Source organism: Hibiscus syriacus, unplaced genomic scaffold (assembly GCF_006381635.1).
Source record: "Hibiscus syriacus cultivar Baekdansim isolate YM2019G1 unplaced genomic scaffold, ASM638163v2 tig00113096_pilon, whole genome shotgun sequence".
In the NCBI taxonomy this organism is placed as follows: domain Eukaryota; kingdom Viridiplantae; phylum Streptophyta; class Magnoliopsida; order Malvales; family Malvaceae; genus Hibiscus; species Hibiscus syriacus.
In genome coordinates, this window is record NW_024063440.1 from 132,989 (window position 1) to 158,064 (window position 25,076).

The 25,076-nt window shown below is 34.0% G+C and overlaps 1 long non-coding RNA gene across 1 annotated transcript; it reads left to right on the forward strand.

The window, feature by feature from the left end:
* Positions 1-21,558: 21,558 nt before the first annotated feature.
* Positions 21,559-22,592, forward strand: LOC120185334. Its single transcript, XR_005522110.1, has 3 exons — positions 21,559-21,590; positions 22,386-22,475; positions 22,554-22,592. It is a non-coding gene; the product is annotated as an uncharacterized LOC120185334 (long non-coding RNA).
* The last annotated feature ends 2,484 nt before the right edge of the window (positions 22,593-25,076 follow it).

Here is a 25,076-nt window from a genome sequence, read left to right on the forward strand (position 1 = left end):
ATGACTTAGTGAGGCAATAAACATATAATGTAAACATTTACTAGTAATCATTTCTTACAACTCATATATTGTTATATGTAGCAAATACATATATACATATATGTCATTATCATTCATATCTCTTATCACCTGTTCGTATGATCTTTTATGTCCATATTATATATCTGATAGACTTGTTATTATATCATCATGTCATGTAAAACATATATCCTATCGTAAATCAAACACACAAGCAACTATATCATCATCTTCATTCTTATCACTATCATTGATTCTTTTTATCATATAATCTTATAATTACAATTTGTACTATCATATATCACACATAACATTTCATAAGGAAACAAACATATCATCATATCCAGTTTATTAATATTAACTCTTTATTAGCCCATGGTACACATGTGAGAACTGTAGATACGTGAGTCTATTGAGGTTGTGCACCACTATGTTGTCACCACAGCTTGTATAAATGTCCCGAAGGACCTGGACCTATCTAGAGGTCATAAAGATCCTCGATAACTATCCAGAGGTCATAAAGATCCTCGGTAACTATCCAGAGGTCATAAAGATCCTCGGTAACTGTCCATAGGTCCCGAAGAACCTAGGTAAACTGTCCATATGTTCCTTAGAACATAGGTAAACCCTCGACTCTTGGCATGCCAACTATACCCCTAGCTCTCATATCACATAACATGGGCATTATCATTTATAACTTTTCAAATCTTGTTCTTTCTCTTCTATCACATACCACATGTATGTGTAACCATATATCTCATATCATATCACATAAACTCATATCTTCTTATCCCACAGCTTCTTATTATATCATTCACCTCATATAACTTATATCATTTCACACTTTGTCACATGGGTCATTTCTCATAGCATATATCACATCACATATGTTCATGGGTATATCCCATAGCATATAAAGTAACATATAAACTTGTACATGTATTCATGTATCCCATAGCATATAAAGTAACATATAAACTTGTACATGTATTCATGTGTATACTTTCATCTAGCCTATATATCAATGTCATATAACTTATCTCATAACTTATTTGATAATCCTATATATTCTCTTACATAATCTTTATCATATATACATTCCTTCACGTATTTCATAGTTATGTATCATATTACATAATTTAACTTATATCATATTATCATGGGTGCATATATCATGGACAATTAATATGTATCATATAAACATTTATTCACTCATATCATTAACATATGTAACAATCAATACACACATAACATATCAAACATATACTCATATTAATGAATTCATGCATTCTACTATAGGAAATAGACTTGTCACAAGTCTTATTTCCATTAATACACAATACACTATCTAATATGCACTCACCTTGGCCTCACTACGTTCCAATACACTTTATGATTTTCCTCTCTTTCGATCGAATCTTAACTTGCCAATCGACCTGGACTTGTTCGTGCTCGATATCTATATAATCATACATTGATACATATCAGTATCCAATTGATATACACTAATATATCATTTCTTAGACCAAAAGAAATGTCTTTTCAATTTCCCCTTGAAGTGCATCAATGCATTCTACAGTGCATCGATGCATTCTTTAACATGTGCATCGATGCACTACTCATGCATCGATACACAAATTACCTTCGATGTTTTCATTTTAAAGGGATGCATCGATGCACTCCTTATGCATCGATGCACCAATTGCATTCGATGTTTCTTCTTTAAAGAGTGCATCGATGCACATTCAATATGCTTCGATACACTTTGCCAATAATTTGCATTTTAAGCCCAAAAATCCATTTAATTCAACTCAAATGCTTTATATTTCATCCCCTTTCATATTCCTAACTTACATATACATATTTGCACTCATTTCTACTCAATAATCACTTCTTTAACCTCCATATCCTATTCTCCTTAAGAAATTCAAGAATCATACTCAAATTTCAACATGTTCTAAATTCGATTCTAACATTTATAACTTCTTATTCATATCGAGAACAAATTTCATCTCAAAGTTGATTTATTAACTCTATTTCAAAAAATCACTTTGAAACTCATTTTCTTTAATCTTTTATAACTTCTTCATCTTTTTATTTTAAGATAACTTAAGCTTTTCCCAAGCTTAAGTATCACGTAATGATTAAAACCCCACTTAAATTTTAGCTAATAATCAACAACTAAGAAATCTTACCTTTGCCATGGAGCTTACGAGGAGAAGAAGAAGAAGAAGAAGAAGAAGAAGAAGAAGAAGAAGAAAAGAAGAAGAAGAAGAAGAAGAAGAAGAAGAAGAAGAAGAAGAAGAAGAAGAAGAAGAAGGAAATAAGCTTCTAGATACTATCCACCCATATGCTTATCTCTTTTAATAAGAGATAAATATCTTTTCCATAAAAAGACCATTATATCCCTTCCATAATTCCATAATTACCATTAATCCAATACTGAAATATTCATACTTAAACCATTGAACTTTTTAATAATTTATACTTTTGTCACCAAATTTTTTGAAAATTACATTTTGGTCACTAACCCATAATTTGGGATGTTACACATACTCTGCAAGAAACGTCGGAAAAACTCCCTTACTGAAGTCGATACCTGCACTGGTACAATTCTTTTAACCTATAATGTTGAGTAATAGAGTGACCTTCGGAAAGCTCAGTAATATAGAACTATCAAATGATGCTGAAAAACGTTCATATATAGATAAACATATATTTCCTTATTGGTTCCGATATCTATAGATTTTTATACTGAGCAGAGATCATACTGATATTTCAGGTGGTAACGGAAAATGAGTTTTCAGTTCAGATAAATATTTTAGATGACTGAGTTTAGGGGATCGGAATATGTTATCTTGTGTGTTCCCGTAAAACCAGTGAAAATATACATATCTTTTAAAACAATAGCAGTTTAAAACATATTTACCCTGTGCACAAAGCAGAGAAGCATGAAAAAATGATAATGTCTTATCCTTGCATATAACAAAAGAGCCTAGGGAAACTGTAAGGCTTACCCTTGCACACAACAAGGGAACCTGGGGAAACTGTAAGCCTCACCCTTGCACACAACAAAGTGACCTGAGGGAAACTGTATGGCTTACCCTTGCACACAACAAAGGGACCTGGGGGAAACTATAAGGCTTACCCTTGCACACAACAAAGAGACCTGGGGGAAACTGTAAGGCTTACCCTTGCACACAGTAAGGGAGCCTACTATAACGATAATTTATCCAATAAAATATGAAATGTTTTATATTTAGAAATCAGGTACAAAAATATCGTAACCAGAAACCATATCAGAGATATGTGATAAATCATTTATCAAAATAATCTGTATTCAGAACATCAGGTATTGTCTCATAAAAATATTCAATATGTGATTTATTAAGATCATATTTTCCATTGAAAATAGGAAATCCGATAACATATTTCAAGTAACTATCATTCATAAAATCAGTAGTTTCCATGATGTAATAAATCAGGAATAATTTATATTTTTGGTTTAAACCGTAAACATAAAACATATAATATATTGCCACGGTTCATAAAATAGTAAATCAATAATTTCGGTGAAACTCATTTATAAACATATAAAATCGGCAGGTAGTATATGTGGAACACACTAGGATATCTAAGTATTTCTCAGAGACACTTGATAGTTATCAGAATGGATAACATGAACTAATTAAATTTGATCAGATTCTATGAACGAGGTCCTATTAAAGGGAATCGATTACTAACCGATCTAATCTGACATTTAAGGTTGATACTTTAGAATCACATCATGATTCATGTGTATCAGGAAAGTGTTCAGGAAACTTTATACAGAACAAATTCTAGATTCAGATTTACGGAGAGTGATTACATTAGTCAATAATTACAGGTATTCAGAATCCTTTGCATTTGAGTTCATTACATGTTCAGATATAACCAGAGTGATTTGAGCTGATAAGGGAGAAACGAAGATTCATGACCTTTACCGTCTGTGTCGATCTATCGGATTATCGAAATCACTCAAGCTGAATAACTCCCAGAACTAATGCACGTTGATCGGTCCATTCATTGTCCTTCCAGGTATTCACTCTTTAATACCAACAATTATTGTTCATAAATCAGCTTTGAGTCATCGCTGAATGAATCTTCCAATGGCCTTTATTTTATTTCCTAACTTCAACAATGTCAGGAAATGCTGACTTACTTGATTTTTGGTTCATAACCCATAGTGATGGTATACTATATAAACTCATCAGAGTTTCCAGACTTATCCAAATCACTTACTTAATCCTCAGTCATTGAGATTACTAAGTTCATTTAATAGTCAAGTACAATTCCGTTACTTCGGAGTTTTCCAAAGTAATTCAGACGTTTCTGAATTTCAGATACATATTGTACTTCCATTCCGTTAAATTTAGTTCGGTCTTCGTGGTTGATTTATCGAACAAACATCCAATTCTTAGTACTGAATGCGATCTAGAGTTGAGCCGAGCTGAATACTTCCAAAATTATCATCGAGCCAAACTTGAGAAGACGAACACACATTCAAGCAATATATATGCCATTCAAGTGTTGACATAGCTTTAGGGTTGATCTACTCACTTAAATTTTTTCCATTACTTTTAAGGGTAGTACAACACCTATGTTTATTTGAATTCCTTAATTAGTCCACCACCTCTACTTAGTCTAGGTCATAAGGGTTTTTTGGTAATTTCGGTGCTCAGTTTTATTCCATTAATTTCAGAGCTTGAGGATATCCCATCATTCCCGAGCTTGGTGATATTCTTGGGTTATTTCCATTATAAGGGTATTCTGGTCATTTTATAGATCCAATGTATTTGAATCATTTCTTTCCGTCCGATCTTATTATTAAATTCAACTTATCATTTATTTCAGTCCATTCGAACAATTCTGACAAAAGAATACCCTCGATAAATTGTTCTTCATGTATTTACTCATAACTCGGATATTTTACCTCTCAAGGGCATTTTCGTAATTTCTTAACCAGATAATTTCGATATTAACCCTTAACAAAAATAATATAATTTAGAGATCCAATGATTAATTACTTTCTTGAACATTCTTTGATCTTAAAATGATTCCCTTAACAGACTTCTAGTATCTTGCATAAACCCTCTTGGGGTTAAAAACTAATTATCCAAATTTTCTAAGCAAACTAGCATTTCTTATACACATCTATAGTTTTATCAGATCAAAAAGTCTTTTCAGAGTTATTAATCAACTTCCAGGGACAATTCTTATCATTTTACAATATAGGGGTATTTTCGTAATTTTACCGAATCAAAATATTCTCATAATTTATCATCCAAGTACCTTTAATGAGATAAATTATAATATACATATCCATGGTTGATTCTTTTATCACTTAATTCCAGAACTTGAAATTTAATTCCAACTGTCCTCTAATTCTTATAATAGTCATCTGAACCATATTCAGTTACTTACTTTCTACCGCATTCGTATCGAGTGTAGAACTTCATTAATTACACATACAAGACCAAACATTTTCATTCATGCATTTACCAATACCAACATGTTCTATAAAGCATAAAGAGGTAGTAATGTATTACCTCGATTTCTGTGTCATACTGATCGACCATAAAAATTCCATTCGAACACTCTCGATCTTTAATTTAACTTTCAATAATTCCTCAAATGCATAAAAATAAACATTTCATCAAAAAAGGGGCTTAATTATGAAAAACGGATCAAATCGGGTGATTAATCAGTGAAAACCAACTTACGAGGTTCGAATTTGGTGAAACGGGCCCCAAAAACGGATTCAAGACGTCAAAAAATGTCAGAATAGGTATACCCCGTCAAAGTCAAAGGTCGTTCAACTCTCGGTCAAAGTTCTGGTCAACAGTGGTCAACGTAAGTCAACGGTCAACGCAGGTCAACAGTTGACCATTTTTCACAAATATCACTCTAATAGAAATTAATTACAAAATTAACACCCCTACACGCAGTGGCGGCGCATGAACAGTGATACGGTGTCGAAAAATTCCCGAAAAAATTCCTAAAAATTATTTTAAGGCATTTTGAGACACTTATCAATCTCGGTTTACAATTTTGAACGGCGGAGAGCTCGATTCTGAATCATCGAAAACTTTGACTTTCTCACCCCTCCACACACCGGCGACGACGGAGAAATGAAGGACACCGATTGACTTGGAACGATGCAAGGAACACGATGGTGCGGGAGGTGTCGAAAACGGATGGTCGGATCATCGTGAATAAGCGAAAAACCAACGGAAATCAAGTCAAAATCGACGATACTTCGAACTTAAATTAACGAAGAACAACGATGAAATGTTTGAGGGGTTTTGTTCATTGGTCGACAACGAACACGATGGTGATTTCGGTTCGTCAAACGGACTCCGGACGGTGAGTAGATCGGAGTTGAAAGGAGGGTTAACGGGGGAAGGAAAACGGGAAATTATTTTGGAAACTAATCGGGAAAGGGGTTTATAATTCATCCCATAAAAAATGGATAAACCATGAGTTTAGTCACTGAACTTCATGCACTTCTTAAAACAGTCTTCCAACTTTGAAATTTTACAATTTAATCCACTATTTTATTCCAAAATACCAATTAAAATCACCAATTTATAATTTCTAAAATTTAGTCCCTAAATTGGGGTGCTACACTACTTTTCATTTACAAGAATTTTAAATATTGAAACCAATTCAACTATTATGCTTTATGCATGATTTATATTCATTTGTTCTAACATATTATCCTTCTATGATTTTAATTCAAGTTTAGAACCTTTCAACTAGTATATGAGACTTGATTATTCATTATGCTAGTAAAAATTTATGGCAGTTCACTTGTAATGAATTATTTTATGAACTTCTGGTTCACATCACTAATTGAATCTTTAGTTAATGTTCAACATATACAATAATTGATTCTTATACTCAACATATATATGCTCAAGATATGCACGAATCAAGTTACCTCAGTGGTTTAAGGAATAATTGTTATTTCTAAAATGGAACAATTTGGACATACAATGCACAATTAAAAAAAAAATTCTAAAATGAGAAATATATTGTTAGGATTGATGATGCTCAAAATTGACAACCGAATATTGCCAAGAGGGGTGAATTGACTTTTTGAGTTTAGGGAGTAAGGAGTATAAAGGATAAGAAATTTTTCTCAATGATTCATAGTGGTTCGACTTCTCAACCAAGTCTACATCCACTACCTAAGCTCCTCACTTAGGATTTTCCAACAAAACCACTAATTTGTTCTTTCTTTTTAAAGGAAAAAGAGATAACTGTTACAAACTCCCTAGCTTTTCAAAAGATTAGCTAAAACCAAAACCCCTTTATAAAAGGAAAAGAAAGTTAACAAAGAAACCTATAAAAGGTAGGTGTTTACAAAATTAAAGCTCACAAAAACACAAATATTTACAAGAGAAAGAAAATAAAGAGTGAAAATTTTTTATCTTGTGTTTGAATGCTTGGATAGGTGTTGGTAACCTTCTTCAAGTGTCTTGAATTTGTATTTATAGGTTAGAATGTGTTTATGTCCGTTTCTAGCTGTTGGGAGTGATTTGGAGCCGTTGGGTATGCTTTCTCTGCAAAATAAAACTGATCAGGACATGGAGTATTGATACTCCTTTAATGAGTATCAATACTTCCTTTGTTTTTTTTAAAAATAAAACTAGTCATTACTAGCTGTTGGGCATGACGGTATTGATACTATACTCATGGCATCGATACTACTATGTAAAGTAGTATCGATACCCCTTTGGGTATCAATACCTATTTTGCATTATGTAATTTGAGCAAGCTGGTAGTATCGATATGACCTTGAGAGTATTGATACTTCTCTTACCTTTGGTATCGGTACCACATGAACAATATTGGTATTGTTCATATGATATCGATATTGTAGGAACAATATCAGTACTTAGTACTTTGAAAATCATTTTTGTGCTCAAATTCTAGTTTGTTGGACTTTGAAATATTTTTGAAAACTTTGAAAAATTTGAACAAATTCAATTAAGTTCAAAAACATTTTACCTTAATATGTTATATCTAAACATTATAAAAAGTGGTTCAACATATAAAACTTCTGCCCAAAAACTAATAATAAAGAAAAGTATAATAGTGAAATACCATATATATATATATTAGATTTTTTGTTCTCATAGTTTAGCTATTAAAAAGTGTTGAGTTAATCGATCGATGGAATCGGCTAAGAGGGGGGTGAATTGGCAATAAAAATTTTGGTGGAAGCTTTTGCAGAAAATTGAATGTAATTGCACAGTGATTTACAGTGGTTCAACTTTATCAACCAAAGTCTACGTCCACTACCTTAGTTATCTACACTAAGGATTTTCCAACAAATTCACTAATTTGTTCTTTCTTTTGAGGCCAAAGAGATAACCGTACAACTCCCTTAAGAATATACCCCAATTCTTGAGAACACTCTTTTCTCAAAGAGAAGATTACAAATTTGCAAACTTACAAGAAAAAACCTCAAAAGAAAAATATGTTTGCACAATTCTAGAACAAACAAAGAACACTCAAGAATAAATACAATTGAGCACAATAAGTGTTCTTAAAAGCAAAATGAATATTGAATGAAAAATAGACTTTAAAATGCTCAAACTTGAGGTTTGATGCTTTCTTTTTTATTCTCTCTTGATTCTAGTTGCTTGATGTTTCTTGTTGTTGATCAATGGCTTCTAAGCTTGTTTAAATACACCTTCAAATGATTCTAAATGTTGGGGATGATTAGTGGAGTCAATAGAGCCGTTATTGTGTGAAAACAATTAATAAAACTGGTTGGGAGTGTCGGTGGATCGATGCATGACCATAGTGCATCGGTGCATCAGTGTAAAATTCAAATATTTTGACCGTTGGAACACTTAGTGCATCGGTGCACCAAGTGTGAATTGATGCATAAAATGCATTCGATGTTTGAAAATAGCCTGAGTGCATCGGTGCATTACTTGTGCATCGATGCATGAAATGCATTCGATGTTTTAATAAAACCCAAGTGCATCGATGCATAGAGAGTGCATCGATGCATGAAATGCATTCGATGTTCAATTTATTCAATGGTACATCGATGCATGTATTGATGCATCGGTGCATGCCTTTGAAAAATTGATTTAAGGCTTGATTTTGGTTCAAAATACTTTGTGAAAATTGTTTCAAAAATAGTTTAAGTATAAATCACAATTTTACACATTTAGTAAGGATTGATCTTGAAAGACTTGGAGTAATAATTTGATATCCGATTAATTAATTCGGATATACCTTAGAAAATTATTTGTAAAATCTTAAAATTCATTTAACTTAATTTGTTATATCGAAATATCAAAATGTTTTCAACAATCTCCCCCTTTTTGATATAACAAAACACTTGAGTAATTTTAAGATTTTTTTTGAAAAACTATTTTGAAAATCAAGTTTGAAATTACTCCCCCTTACTATAACATTTCTCGCCCTTTAATACATTTTACACTTCTCCCTCTTTTTGTTAAACCAAAAAGACTCTAAAATAACTTTACACAAGGTTTTGAAAAACTTAGCCAATTTATATTTAGAAACTTAAAGATTAAGTTGCTAAGATCAAAGATCAAAAGAGAGGTTAGCCATTAGTTTCATAATCAATATTCATAATAAAATGTGAAATGGTAAATTTGTCATATTTCAACTAAAAAGTAAATGATGCATATATTGAAACAAACCAAAATATATATGAAATAAAAGTTCAAATATCTATCAAACAAACATCCAACAATCAAAGAAAGACAATCCAAAATGTTTTAACAATTTAAATTCAAGTTCAAACCCAAAAACAACCAAAGCAAGATAAGTCTATTCATCCATCGAAGGATCGGGAGGCGTAGGAGGAAATCGGGCTTGCATCTCAAGAGAGAGAGCATCCATGCGTGCAAGTATCTCCCTTTGAAACTCCATCTGATGAGCTTCCAAAGTGTCCAAGCGTTGATTTACTGCTTCATGAGTAGCAGTCAAGTGGGATTCGATAGAAGCATACCGTAAATCAAATGTCTCCAAAAATGAACGAAAATATGGAGGCATTTGATCTTTTTGTGGAGCTGGTTCCGGTGCTGGCTCGTCATCGGGTACGTGATCATCGATGTCTTGCATAAGCTGTTGAAATTTAGGATCATCGTCAGAATCCAGAGCCGGAGGAGGAGGAGCATGAGAGGAGCTAAGAGCAGCTCGTGAGGAACTAGCTCCTGGAGTTTGCTTTCCGGGTCTAAAAACCATTGACCGGTTACCTCATCTTGTTTCCAATCTGCTTTCTTCAAGGATGTGAGATTGATTTGATTTTGGAGTGGGATAGGATTGTCGAGAGAGACGTCTAGACCAAGTTTGATAAAGAGGTTACTAAGAAGACATCCATAAATCAATGTTTCAACATGTTTTGAAGGAACAATGTTTATGATATCCACTAGTTAACTGAATATAATGTGGGGAAGATTTATTTTGATTTTATTTTTAATACAATACATCCACCATTAATCCCTAGAATGAAGTGTGGAGTACCTACCTCCGGATGGTCTAAACCACCATGAGATCATCAAATGGAGAAAACGATCGTGATGAGATCGTAGAGTACTAACACTGGAGTTTGGAACATAGGGATATTCCACATTTTCACTCTCATTATATATACCACTATCATCTAACCCAAATCGAAAACCTATAGTCTCGGGGTCAATATTAATATATTGGCCTAAAATATAGGATCTAATGGCTATAGTTCCACATTGAGTTTCATTTTGAATACACACCGCATTGGAATAGAAAATGCGAACCAATTGTTGATAAACGATAGGTTTAAGCTGAAACAATTTATCAAACTTCCAAGATTTAAGAATCGGAAGGTATTCGAAGTCAATATCAACCATGGCTTGAAGCGAAGGAATACGCTATTCACGGATTCTATAAGTTTGGAAAGAATTTCTGTACCTAGAGTAAAATTCGTCTCTACGACGCTCAGGCATGTTAAAGCAAGATCCTAATAGGATATTAGAAGGTTGAGGAACATGATTAGGAGGTTGGTTTGAATGAGAATGACTTGATGAAGTTCTAGGGCATTTAGGGTTTGACATGATTAAAGGAAATCAGAATAAGGAATATCATCTGCAATTTGAAACACATGTATGCACAATCAATCCCAAAACTCAAATGAGTCCTTAATAATTCAAGGTTCTCTAATCCATATCCTAATGGGCATGTTTTGAAAACTATTTTAAAATAATATTTGATAAACATAATATAGTTTTCATGAAAACAAAACAATTAAATCAAAAATATTACTAATTTTTGAAATCATATTTTTTTTAATTTCGAAATTCAAAGAAAAATCTTGAAAAAATGTTTGTTTTTGACGAAATTGGTAGTAAAATCTAGTTTAGAACCTACAAACAATCAATTCCTGATATAATGTTCATCCTAGAACTAATCAAAACTAGTTCTAAAATCAAAAATCAATAAAATAGAGGTTTTTGAAATATTACCTTGAAAATTCAGATTGAGAGGGATGAGGAGTTGTTTTGCATGATTTAATGATATAAACAGGTTTTGAAGATGAAAAGCATGAAGAAACCGATGATTTTCCGATGATTTTGAGCAAAAGGAGGATTTAGAGTGAGAGAGGGACGAACGGCGGGAGAGTTTTTAGTTTTAGGGTTTGAGAAAATAAAGAAAATGAGGCATTTTAACCCAAAACCCGACGGATGCATCGATGCATGACCCTGTGCATCAATGCACATTCAAGGCGTGCATCGATGTATCAACATGATGAATCAATGCACATTCAAAAGGATGCATCGATGCACTATTAAGTGTATCGATGCATGAAGCACAAAAATGTCAAAAATCCGTTTTAAACATTTAAAATGCTAAATTAATTAGATTTAGTGGTATTGGAAACTCATATATTGAAGATTAATCACGTTCAATCAATCAAATTAATCCTTTAAATTTCATTTGAACATAAAATTAATTTTCATCAAGCAACATAAACTCCCCCTAACTAATAGCAAAGAATGCAATCAAAAATTATTATTATAAGCATTTTTCTTTTATTCTTAAAAGTGCTAAAATTATTTTAAACACTAAGTGAAGATAGGTTGGTCAAACCTAATTCTCTCCTAAGTGTCCAAAATCTTTCCTTGTCTAAAGGCTTTGTAAAGATATCCGCTAATTGATGCAAAGTATCAACAAATTCTAGAACTACATCTTACATAATGACATGGTCTCTAATGAAGTGATGTCTTATTTCAATGTGCTTAGTTCTAGAGTGTTGGATGGGATTTTTAGTGAGACAAATAGCACTAGTATTGTTACACTTGATAAGAATAGTACCTACTTCAATTCCATAATCAAAAAGTTGTTGTTTTATCCATAAAACTTGTGCACAACAACTACCAGCTGAAATGTATTATGCTTCAGTGGTAGATAATGCAACACAATTTTGTTTCTTTGAAAACCAGGAAATCAACATATTTCCAAGGAAATCAACATATGTTCCTTCATAATCCGCATCAGAAAAGCATGCAAGCTAAAGCTAGAGTCTCTAGGATACCAAAGTCCTAAACTAGGAGTGTCCTTAAGGTATCTAAAGATTCTCTTAACAGCTAGTAAATGTGATTCCTTAGGGAATGATTGAAATCTAGCACATAAGCAAACACTAAACATAATGTCCGGTCTACTTGCAGTTAGATACAGTAAAGATCCAATAATTGACCTATATAATTTAACATCTACACATTTACCTCCTTCATCTAAGTCAAGTTTTGTTGAAGAGCTCATTGGAGTGTCATGAGGCTTGCCATTTTCCAGTCCAAATTTCTTGAGCATATCTTTGACGTACTTAGCTTGATTGATGAAGATGCCATCTTTTCTTTGCTTGATTTGGAGTCCCAAGAAAAATGAGAGCTCCCCCATCATGCTCATTTCGAATTCGCTTTGCATTAGCTTATAATTTTTTTGGCAAAGAACATCATTAGTAGAACCAAATATTATATCATCAACATAAATTTGAACTACTAATAAATCTTTACCTTTATGCTTTAAAAAAATGTAGTGTCAACCTTCTTTTTTGAAAAACCTTTTTCAATTAAAAAGTTTGACAATCTTTCATACCAAGCTCTAGGAGCTTGGTTTAAACCATAAAGTGCTTTTGTCAATTTAAGAACATGATCCGAAAATTTTGAATCTTCAAAACCTGGAGGTTGTTCCACATACACTTATTCTTTTATAAAACCATTTAAAAATGCACTTTTAACATCCATTTGATATAATTTAAATTCATTAAAACATGCAAATGCTAATAACATTCTAATTGCTTCCATCCTAGCTACGAGAGCGTATGTTTCATCATAGTCTATGCCTTCTTCTTGAGTATACCCTTGAGCATCAAGTCTAGCCTTGTTTCTCACTATATTACCACTCGCATCAAGCTTATTTCTAAATACCCATCTAGTACCTACAGTAGATTTATTACTAGGCCTTTCAACTAATGTCCATACTTTACTTCTCTCAAATTGATTTAACTCTTCTTGCATAGCCATAATCCAATGTTCATATTTTAATGCTTCTTTGATTTTCTTAGGCTTTATGCATGAAATAAATGCAACATAATTACAAATATTTCTAAGAGAAGATCGAGTAGTTACCCCTTTGGATGAATCACCTATAATTTCACCATCCTTGACAAAGTTGTACTCTCTTGGGTAAGAAACTTCCCTTTCTTCAATGGTTGGATTCTCTAAAGGATCATGAGTTTCCTCATCTTTCATTTTCTCCTTTGATGATGATGATTCTCCAACGTTATGTCTAACGTCATTTGCTTGTACAATACCTACATTATCATTAACACAAGAATCCTTCCTCGGAAGGGGATTATCATCGAAATCAACATGTATAGACTCTTCTACAACTAAATTTATTTTATTAAATACACGATAAGCTTTAGAATTTAAGGAATAACCCAGAAAAATTCCTTCATCACTTTTAGCATCAAATTTGCCAAGATTTTCTTTACCGTTGTTTAAAACAAAACATTTACATCCAAAAGGATGAAAATAACTAATGTTAGGCTTTTTATTTTTGAAAATTTCATATGGAGTTTTCTTTAAAAATGGCCTAATCATTACTCGATTAATAATATAACAAGCGGTATTTGTGGCTTTCGCCCAAAAATATTTTGGCAAATTGTTTTCACAAAGCATGGTTCTAGCCATTTCTTCTAAAGTTCGATTTTTCCTTTCAACAACTCCATTTTTTTTGAGGGGTTCTAGGTGCTGAAAAATTATGGCTAATACCATTAGAATTACAAAACTCATTAAATCCAAGATTTTCAAATTCAGTGCCATGATCATTTCTAACACTAGTGATAGAGTAACTTTTTTCGTTTTGGATTACTTTTGAAAATGTGATGAAATTTTCTAATGCTTCATCTTTAGTACTTAAGAATAGAACCCAAGTATATCTAGAATAGTCATCTACCAAGACAAATGCATATTGTTTTCCACCCAAGCTAGTAGTCCTAGTTGGCCCAAAAAGATATATATGGATCAATTGTAATACTCTACTAGTTGATACATCATTAATGGATTTAAAAGAAACTTGCTTTTGTTTTCCTTTAGCACAAGCATCACAGATTTTATCATTATCAAATTTTAGTTTAGGCAACCCTCGAACTAAATCACCTTGATCTAGCCGTTGCAAAACACTCATACTAGCATGTCCTAGTCTCCTATGCCATAACCAACTATCATGATCATCCTTAGCAACTAGGCATAAATTAGTCACATTAATAAAATCTAAATGCACCATGTAAATGTTTCCTATTCTATGACCAACAAGCATAATCCGATTAGATGCAATGTCAATGACTTTACAACCATTAATTTCAAACATGACATTGAATCCCTTATCGCATAATTGACTAATACTCAATAGATTATGCTTTAATCCATTAACATATAACACATTATTAATTTGTATGGAAGAGATATTACCTATAGTACCAATACCTTCAATGTGACCTTTTGAATTATCACCAAAAGTCACTTCTCCTCCATTTTTTACGTTAAGCTCTATGAACCGGCTTTTGTCTCCGGTCATGTGTCTCGAGCATCCACTATCAAGGTACCATGAATTTGTATTTGTTTCCCGTGCCTTGTAGCAATGCTCCTTTTCCTATAAACATAGATTAATTTCTAATTTTTGGTACCCAAATTCTTTTGGGTCCATATTCATTAGTTTCTAAAATCCTTGTCCCCTTAGGTATCCATTTATGAAGGATATTTTTATCTTTAGTAGTAATGAGTTCTTTAGGAAGAACCCATATACTCCTAATGATTTTACCATTTGAAGTTCTTTGAGGACTTCTATGATTGTAGTTTCTAAAACTTTTCTTAAGAAAGTTGGATTTTGAATTCTCACCCTTTTCAAAACTTTTTGTACCAACCTTATTAAAAGAAGTTTTAAGATCATCAATCTTCTTTTGATGATCATCATGAACTTTTGAAAGTAAGTTATGCAAATCAGTATTTTTCTTTTCAAAATCATTAATTTTGATTTGCAATTCTTTGATCTTACTTTCAAGCTCATTGTTGGTCTTGGATAAAAGACTATTTTCATTTTTCAATTTTGAAATATCATTTTTGTATTTTGAAAATAGAGTCTTATAATCCGAAACCAAATCATTATAATCCTCTAATAACTCATCATAAGATAATTCATCCAATTCGAATGAGTTAGAGGTTACCTTAGAATCTTCCCCGATAGCCATCAAGCACAAGTTTGCAACTTCTTGTTCCTCTTCATCAGAACCTTCTTCATCGCTCCATGTAGCTACATGAGCCTTGTTCTTCTTTTTAGTTTGACCCTTTTTCTTCAATTATGGGCAATCATATTTGACATGCCCCGACTCTTTGCATTCATAGCAAATGATCGGGTCTTTCTCCTTCGATTCAGTTTTGAAGCCTTCATTGCGTTTGAATTTTCTTTCTTGGTTGGGCATCATCAACTTTTTGAATCGTTTGGAAAATAATGTCATTTTCTCATCATCATCATCGTCATTCGAATCACACTCATCTTTTGTGGATTTGAGAGCAACTCCAATGTTTTTCTTCTTCTCCTTCTCCTTTGGTGTCTCGTCAATCTTATCGAGCTCTACTTCATCTTCAAGCATCATTTCATGAGTGAGAAGGGAACCGATTAACTCTTCAAGAGTTAAGGACGTTAGGTCCTTAGACTCGATGATTACTGTCTTCTTTGATTGCCATGATTTCGGAAGAGAGTAGACTAACTTCCTCACAAGCTTTTCATTTGAAATGATCTCTCCCTATGATTTGAGACCATTGACAATTGTTGAAAATCTATCCGTCATAGCTTTGATATCTTCATTTGATTTCATCCTGAAATTTTCATAGCTATGCGTTAGAATGCTAATTTTAGATTTCTTTACCTCATTGGTACCTTCATGAGTGACTTGAAGCTTGTCCCATATTTCTTTGGTGGTTGTACAAGATGAAACTCTTCCGTATTCATCTGGTCCACGAGCACAAAATATGATATGGATGGCTTTGGAGTTGAGCTAGAACATTCTTGTCTCTCCTTCACTCCACAACCTTGGATGAGTGAGAGGCTTGATGTATCCTTCTTCTACGGCATTCCATTCTCCCATGTCACTTGCTTGAATGAAGTACATCATCCTATTTTTCCAATAGGCATAGTTAGCTCTATTAAAGAAAGAACGCTTGTTGACAGACATCGAATCGAGACCGGAGTTGTAATTTGAAGCGGAGGCCATTGATGACTTAATAATCGATGTAACTCCTCTCAAATCGACTCAAGAGGCGATTAAACCTTCAAATGAGTGAGGCTATGATACCAATTGTTGAGTTAATCGATCAATGGAATCGACCAAGAGGGGGTGAATTGGCAATAAAAAATTTGGTGGAAGCTTTTGCAGAAAATTGAAAGTAATTGCACGGCGATTTACAGTGGTTCGACTTTATCAATCAAAGTATACATCCACTACCTTAGCTATCCATAATAAGGATTTTCCAACAAATTGACTAATTTGTTCTTTCTTTTGAGGCAAAAGAGATAACCTTACAACTCCCTCAAGAATATACCCCAATTCTTGATAACACTCTTTTCTCAAAGAGAAGATTACAAATTTGCAAACTTACAAGAAAAAACCTCACAAGGCAAATATGTTTGCACAATTCTAGAACAAAGAAAGAAAACTCAAGAATAAATACAATTGAGCACAATAAGTGTTCTTGAAAGCAAAATGAATATTGAATGAAAAATAGGCTTTAAAATGCTCAAACTTGAGGTTTGATGCTTTCTCTCTAATTCTCTCTTGATTCTTGTTTCTTGTTGTTGATCAATGGCTTCTAAGCTTGTTTAAATACACCTTCAAATGATTCTAAACGTTGGGGATGATTAGTGGAGTCAATAGAGCCGTTATTGTGTGAAAACAATTAATAAAACTGGTTGGGAGCGTCGGTGCATGACCATAATGCATCGGTGTAAAATTCAAATATTTTGACCATTGGAACACTTAGTGCATCGGTGCACCAAGTGTGCATCGATGCATAAAATGCATTTGATGTTTGAAAATAGCCTGAGTGCATCGGTGCATTGCTTGTGCATCGATGCATGAAATGCATTCGATGTTTTAATAAAACCCAAGTGCATTGATCCATAGAGAGTGCATCGATGCATAGAGAGTGCATCGATGCATGAAATGCATTTGATGTTCAATTTATTCAATGGTGCATCGATGCATGGATTGATGCATCGGTGCATGCCTTTGAAAAATTGATTTAAGGCTTGATTTTGGTTCAAAATACTTTGTGAAAATTGTTTCAAAAATAATTTAAGTACAAATAACAATTTTACACATTTAGTAAGGATTGATCTTGAAAGACTTGGAGTAATAATTTGATATCCGATTAATTAATTCGAATATACCTTAGAAAATTATTTGTAAAATCTTAAAATTCATTTAAATTAATTTATTATATCGAAATATCAAAATGTTTTCAACAAAAAGATGCAGTCAATGAAAAATTTGTTAAACTATTTCATTTATAAACAATAGGCTTTATAACAGTTATTTTAACTGATATACTATATAATATTTAAAATGTTTGAAATATAAACTCACTAATTTTAGTAAGACGATAGTCTTAATTACGTAATTTGAAACTTCTTTTTTTTTCCAATTATTCAGTAAATTGTCTCAAAAATTTTAGGTCATGAGCTGATAATATATATATATGTGTGTGTGTGTGATTATCATGTTGATGCATATCCCAAAAACTTTCCATATTATGGATAAGTAGGCCCATTTTAATTAGTTACGTAAGACATTCAGTCTCAACATTAACGAGTGAGGTACAAAATTCATTTGAGAACAATCAACACAAGAACTTCATGTTATTTTCATTAATATTTATGCAAAACTCATTATTATTTTTAGCATCTATAGTGATTAGGATGGTCTAACCAATCATGCCAATTAATTAAAATTTTCAAAGTTGTAGACTTCTGATTTACCATGACATGTGATTCAATCTCATTTAAAACTTGTAAACTTCTAGTTTACCATGACATATGATTTAATTTCATTCAAAACTTGTGAACATATGATTTATCAACATGTGATTCAATCTCATTCGTACGTGTGTAGTACAAATAAAATACAATTATACAATTTTAAAAACAAGTTTCCTCAAAACTTGAATGACCACTAATACAAGTTTTCTCAAAACTTCGAGTGGTAAAAGACTGGAATATCGCTAAGTATAAAACATTACTAAAATACCCTTACATATAGTAAATGAATTTATAAGAGTTAATAAAGATTAATGGTCTATTTGTTTGAAGAAAAATAATTTACGAAAAATGTTTTCCTAGTTTTTCCGTGTTTGGTTTAAGAAAAACTCTTTGGTCAAAGGAAATTGTTTTCCTAGTTTTCCCTTCAAAGCTCTTGACACCCAAATCATTCGATTAAATACCATCACCTCCTTCTCACCAGTGACAATTATTTTGGCCAGCAACATTCATATTCTCATGTAGTCAAAATATTTGTTACCCTAAAGACTCTCAACCATTTGACAATGAACATTTAAATAATTTGTAGTTTCTGGTGCTCGAATCCGGAACCTCTATGAATACCTTTAACTACTGAGGTAACTTGGTTCGTGCTAATTAAATTAGCTTTGATTGAAGTGTTATGGTTCATTTCTGAATATTTAAATTTCTTTCGTTTTAGAATTTCGTTCCTTTATAGAAGTAGTGATAAATATGAAGGTTGCAGCTAAAACTATTCTCGAAGATGGTTGATGATTTTCCCTCCAATACCCTCTTGCTTAAGCTAGAGAAATTCTATAACTTCTCAAATATTAGGATAATAATAATTTTATTAAGCATTCTATTATTAAATAAGTTATTTCCTTTAAAAACTATAATTAAGATATTCTATAATTTTCAAATATCAGAAATTCTATAACTTCTAGTTTTGAATTCTGTTAAACAAGGTATTTCCTTTGAAAACTAAGGCATTGTATTATTAAGGATGTTAATTTTAGGTTAATAAGTATTTTAGAATTTGCTATGTACTATAGATTTCCTTTGAATTTCAGTTTGGAAATAATTTTTTTAGGAATATGCTATGTATGTGACTTTCCGTTGAATTATTTTGGAATATGAAAAGAAAATAATAGGAAGTTATGGTAGCAGAGAGCTATAGATCTTTGTTTTTTGTTGAGTTGTGAAAAGTTATTTTCACCTTTACTTTTTTATTTTTTATTATGTTATATTTGGCTGCTCCAATAATAAGATTCAGTTTGATGAATTTACAAATAGCTGCTACAACAATGGGGCTTAAGGTGTAGCTAAGGCGCACCTAGACACTAAGGCGAGGCGAGGGTGAAGCATCTAATTAGGTCTAGGTAAGATGATTTCAACGAAGCGCAGCAAAGCGCGCCTAAGGTACACCAGGCACTGAGACGCAGAGGCGCAGCAAGGCGCGTAATTCAATTTTTTTTGTTCTTTTTATCTTTTTTTTATTATGTTTTACATAAGTGGGGGCACACAAAAATAAAATTAATGAAATTTAAATTAACTTTATCTATTTAAAGTAGAAAAATCATATTACATGATAAAATGTAATGCCATATGCTTTTTGATTGGCTAAACTCACGTAAAAACGCTGTGAAAAAAAACAATTCACGTGATAATCCTCTCCGAGGATTTATTCTTCAAATGGTGCGAATGATACAGGGATGAGATTGGTCGCCATGCAGTCGAGGCGAAGCATGAAGGTCGCCATGCAGTCGGAGCGTACTTGAAGGTCGCCATGCAGCCGGGGCGATCTTGTAGTGAATCTGATGAAACAAAACAGGTGGCCCCCTTCCCTCATGAATCAAGACAGCTCACAATGCATTCCCGGCGTGATTCCTGCTGATTTACGCTGCAATTTGCATCTGCTCACGGGTGGACCACAAATTATTGTTCATTAAAATTTGTTCTGCAATAATTCACGGGCAGGGTTTACTTATCAGCTTGAGTTGCCTTCCCAGCTCAGTCGTATTCATGATGTTTTTCATGTTTCTATATTGAGGCGATACCGTCCAGATCCAGATCACATCATTCAGGTTGATGAGGTAGAGCTGAGACCTGATTTGTCATATGAAGAGGAGCCTGTTCAGGTTTTAGAGAGAGATGAACGAGTTCTTCGGAATAGGCGTATCCCAATGGTTAAAGTTCAATGGAGTAATCGTAGCCCCTCAGAAGCTACTTGGGAGACGTTGGAGTCAATGGAGATTCAATTTCCGCATCTATTTTCATAAGGTAAATTTCGAGGACGAAATTTCTTGTAGAGTGGGAGAATTGTAACAACCCGAAAAATTGAAAAAAAAATATATAATTGTAATTTGGGGTTTTAATTAAGTTAATTGGTGAAATTTGAGGATTTAATTGGAAGTTTTTAAAACTTGTAGCATGTTTTAAAAAGTGGAGGAAATTCAGTGACCAATCACTGAATAATGCCAAGGAGTGTCGGCAGATTGTTCTTCTTCTTATATGCGTGCAAATTGATTCTGGTTTCATTCCAGAACAATTTGCTAAGTTTTTACCCCCACGCATCTCAACTTTCAACCACGATCCTGACGTCGTCCGACCTCCGATCATTGTTTTGAAAACACCATCGTGTTCATCATCGAGCGAGGAACAAATCCCTTAGATTAATTGAAGCGAAACGCTGCCAAACGCCGGGAATTTCCAGTCAAAGTCTTGATGTATTTTTTAGCTAAATCGCCGAGAAAATCTTAAATTCATCGCTGATCGTTGCTCCGTTTACGACACCTCCCGCACCATCGCGTTCCTTGTGCCGTTCCGAGTCCGCCGGTGTCATCCTCGATCTCCGTTGACGGCGGCGCGTGGGGAGGTGGATCAGTCAAAGATTCGACCGAGTCGAAATCGAGCTCTCCGCCGTTCAAAAATTTGAACCGATCTTTGTAAGTATCTCGAAATCGCTCAAAATAATTTTTAGAAATTTTTCCGTGATTTTTAGAGCCCCGGAGGACGTCGCACGCGCCCACACGCGCCGCCGCAGGCGAGTGAACGTTGGAAACTGGTTTTGACCGGTTTAACCGGTTTTGAACCGGTTTTGACCGGTTTGACCGGTCACGACCCGTTTACCCGACCCGACCAGTTTACCCGACCCGACCCGTTTACCCGACCGTTGACCCGACCCGTTGACCGTTGACCGTTGACCGTTGACCGGTGCTATTCTGGGAATTAATTCAGTTTTGGTGCTATTCTGAGAATTAATTCGAAATGGGTGCTATTTTAGTAATTTTTCAAAAAAAATAATATTTTGGGAATTAATTTGAAAATGGTGCTATTTGTGTAAAATGTTTGAAAGTTTGTTGACCTACTTTGACCAGAACTTTGACCGGCTTTGACCGGCTATTAAACGACCTTTGTTTTCGACCGAGAATACCTATCCTGATAGTTTTCGACGTCCCGAATCCGTTTTTGGGGTCCGTTTTGCTAAATTCAAACCCGAAAGTCTCCAAATTGTCAGTCAAAACCGTTGACTTTAATTTTGACCAAGAATTCGAAATTTTAGAAGGTCATACTTTATGTTTTTCGACGTCCTGAGTTTGATTCCGAAGTCTATTTTGCCAAATTCTGACCCAAAATTCCCAAATCGAGCATGTGAACTCAAAAAGGCTTAGTATCTTAATGTTTTGATTATTTTTAAGAGTTTTGGTTAAGGAATTGATTCGACAAAATATTTTATGAAGGTACTCGTGTTTCACCTGAGCAAGGATCAATTAGGTCCGGTGTTATCCATTCGTCAGATCAGTCTGAACCGCGTAATACGAGAATTACCCGTAGGTTTCAGTATATTATTTAAATAATATTTAGATTATTTATATTAGGATTCCAATAAGGATTTTTCCAATTCGTAGGGTCTAGCGCTGCAGCAGAACGTGATCGACATACCCAGTAATAGGCTTCCCTATCTGATTTCCCAGACTGTTACAGGTGTGTTTCCTAACAGTATTATATTACTGATTTAAATAATTTATCTGAATACCGAGTATTTGATATTTGATTTGCTGTATATTCTGATATAACTTCTGAATTAAGGTATTTCATACCGATTTCTGAGATCTGCTTATCTGATATCTGAATTATTGATTTGAATTCTGATTTCCGTATTTCTGCATATGGTTTCTAAGTATGAAATATTTGTTATGTTTTAAGTGATTAATCATTGTTTTCAATTTAATACATTCATTGTCATTTGGGGGGGTATTGTTGAAGGAAGATTATCTGCAGACTTCTCGGCTTTGTGCTCAGGGTCTAAATGGCATGTGCGGTTGGGTGTATGGTTCTGGGGAACCTACACAACTATGATGTGAACGGATGGGGGTAGTGTTCATGTTTTAAAAATAAAAAATAAAAACATATTGCATAAACCGATTTCATTGAAAGATTTTATCTGTATATTTTTCTTATATACTGTATGGAGCACACTGAGCTTTTTAGCTCATTCTGTAGTTTTTACCCTTTTTCAGATAGTAGCAGACAGTAAGCTAGCAGATTTGGCATCAGTGGAAATCAACTACTTATTTTGTACGAACATATATTTCTATATGTTTTTCAGTTATGTTTGGTGACATGTATTTGCTATAATTTTGGACATATCTGTATTATTAATATAATGTATTGTAAGATAAAAAAAAAAAAAAAACCTCTGAATGGGATATGTGACAACTTAGGTTTGAGTCTAACTCACAGACCGGGTCTAGGGGGTTACACAACAGGTCCAACTTTCTTCAGAATACGATACGGCCCAATAAATCGAGGACTCAGTTTACCTTTACGTCCAAATCTCAATACATTCTTCCATGGAGATACCTTGAGAAAAACCTGATCTCCAACCTCAAACTCGATATCCTTACGTCGCTTATCTGCGTATGACTTCTGCCTATCAAATGCCTCCCTTAAGCGATCACGGATCAGTCTAACAGTATCTTCAGTCTCTCGTACCAAGTCTGGACCCAAAGTTTTTCTATCATGCAACTCTGTCCAACATATAGGAGTACGACATCTACGTCCATACAGAGCCTCATACGGTGCCATGCGAATACTTGTCTGATAACTATTATTGTAAGCAAACTCAGCTAATGGCAAGAAATCTTCCCAACTACCACGGAAATCAATCACACAGCCCCGTAACATATCCTCCAACACCTGAATCACTCGCTCAGACTGTCCATCAGTTTGAGGATGAAAAGCTGTACTGAAATTCAAACGAGTACCCATAGCCTCATGCAAAGCTTTCCAGAACCTGGAAGTGAATCTCGGATCTCGATCAGATATGATAGACAACGGAACACCATGAAGTCTAACGATCTCAGAAATGTACAACTTAGCCAGTTTATCCAGAGAATAATTAACCCGAACAGGGATAAAGTGCGCTGACTTGGTGAGTCGATCAACAATCACCCAGATAGAATCCTTTTTGGAAGGAGTTAGAGGAAGACCAGTAACGAAGTCCATCGTAATACGCTCCCATTTCCACTCAGGAATCTTAATTGACTGTAACAATCCAGATGGATGCTGATGCTCTGCCTTAACCTGCTGACAAGTCAAACACCTCACCACAAAATCTGAAATATTTTTCTTCATACCAGTCCAAAAGTAGCGCTCTTTGAGATTATTGTACATTTTGTCCCCACCAGGATGCATAGCATAAGGACTACTATGAGCCTCCTGAAGAATAACTCGTTTCAACTCATCATCTTTAGGGACGCAGTAACGACTGTGAAAACACAAAATACCATCCTGATCCACAGTATACTCCGAACTCGATCCTTGCTTAACTTGTTCAATAATAGGAAGCAACGAGCTATCAAGGAGTTGTTTGGCCTTAATCTCCTTGGCCAAAGTAGGTTTAACTTGTAGCTCCGCTAACAGACTGTTATCATCAAATAAGCTCAAGTTGGCAAATAAGGCTCTGAGATCTGATATCGCCTTACGGCTCAAGGCGTCTGCCACTACATTAGCCTTTCCTGGATGATATTCTATCTCTAGATCATAGTCCTTTAGAAGTTCTAACCAGCGACGTTGTCTCAAATTTAATTCTTTCTGAGTAAGTAGATACTTCAGACTCTTATGATCAGTATACATATAACACTTCTCTCCGTAGAGGTAGTGTCTCCAGATCTTTAAAGCGAAAACCACAGCAGCTAATTCCAGATCGTGAGTAGGATAGTTACGCTCATGCGGCCTTAATTGACGTGACGCATAAGCGACAACCTTCCTATCTTGCATCAAAACACATCCTAATCCAGAATGAGAAGCATCACTGTAGACAGAAAAATCCTTCCCAGATTCAGGCTGAATCAACACTGGGGCTTGAGTTAAAACAGTCTTCAATTTCTCAAAGCTAGATTGTTGGTCTTCAGACCAGACAAATGGAA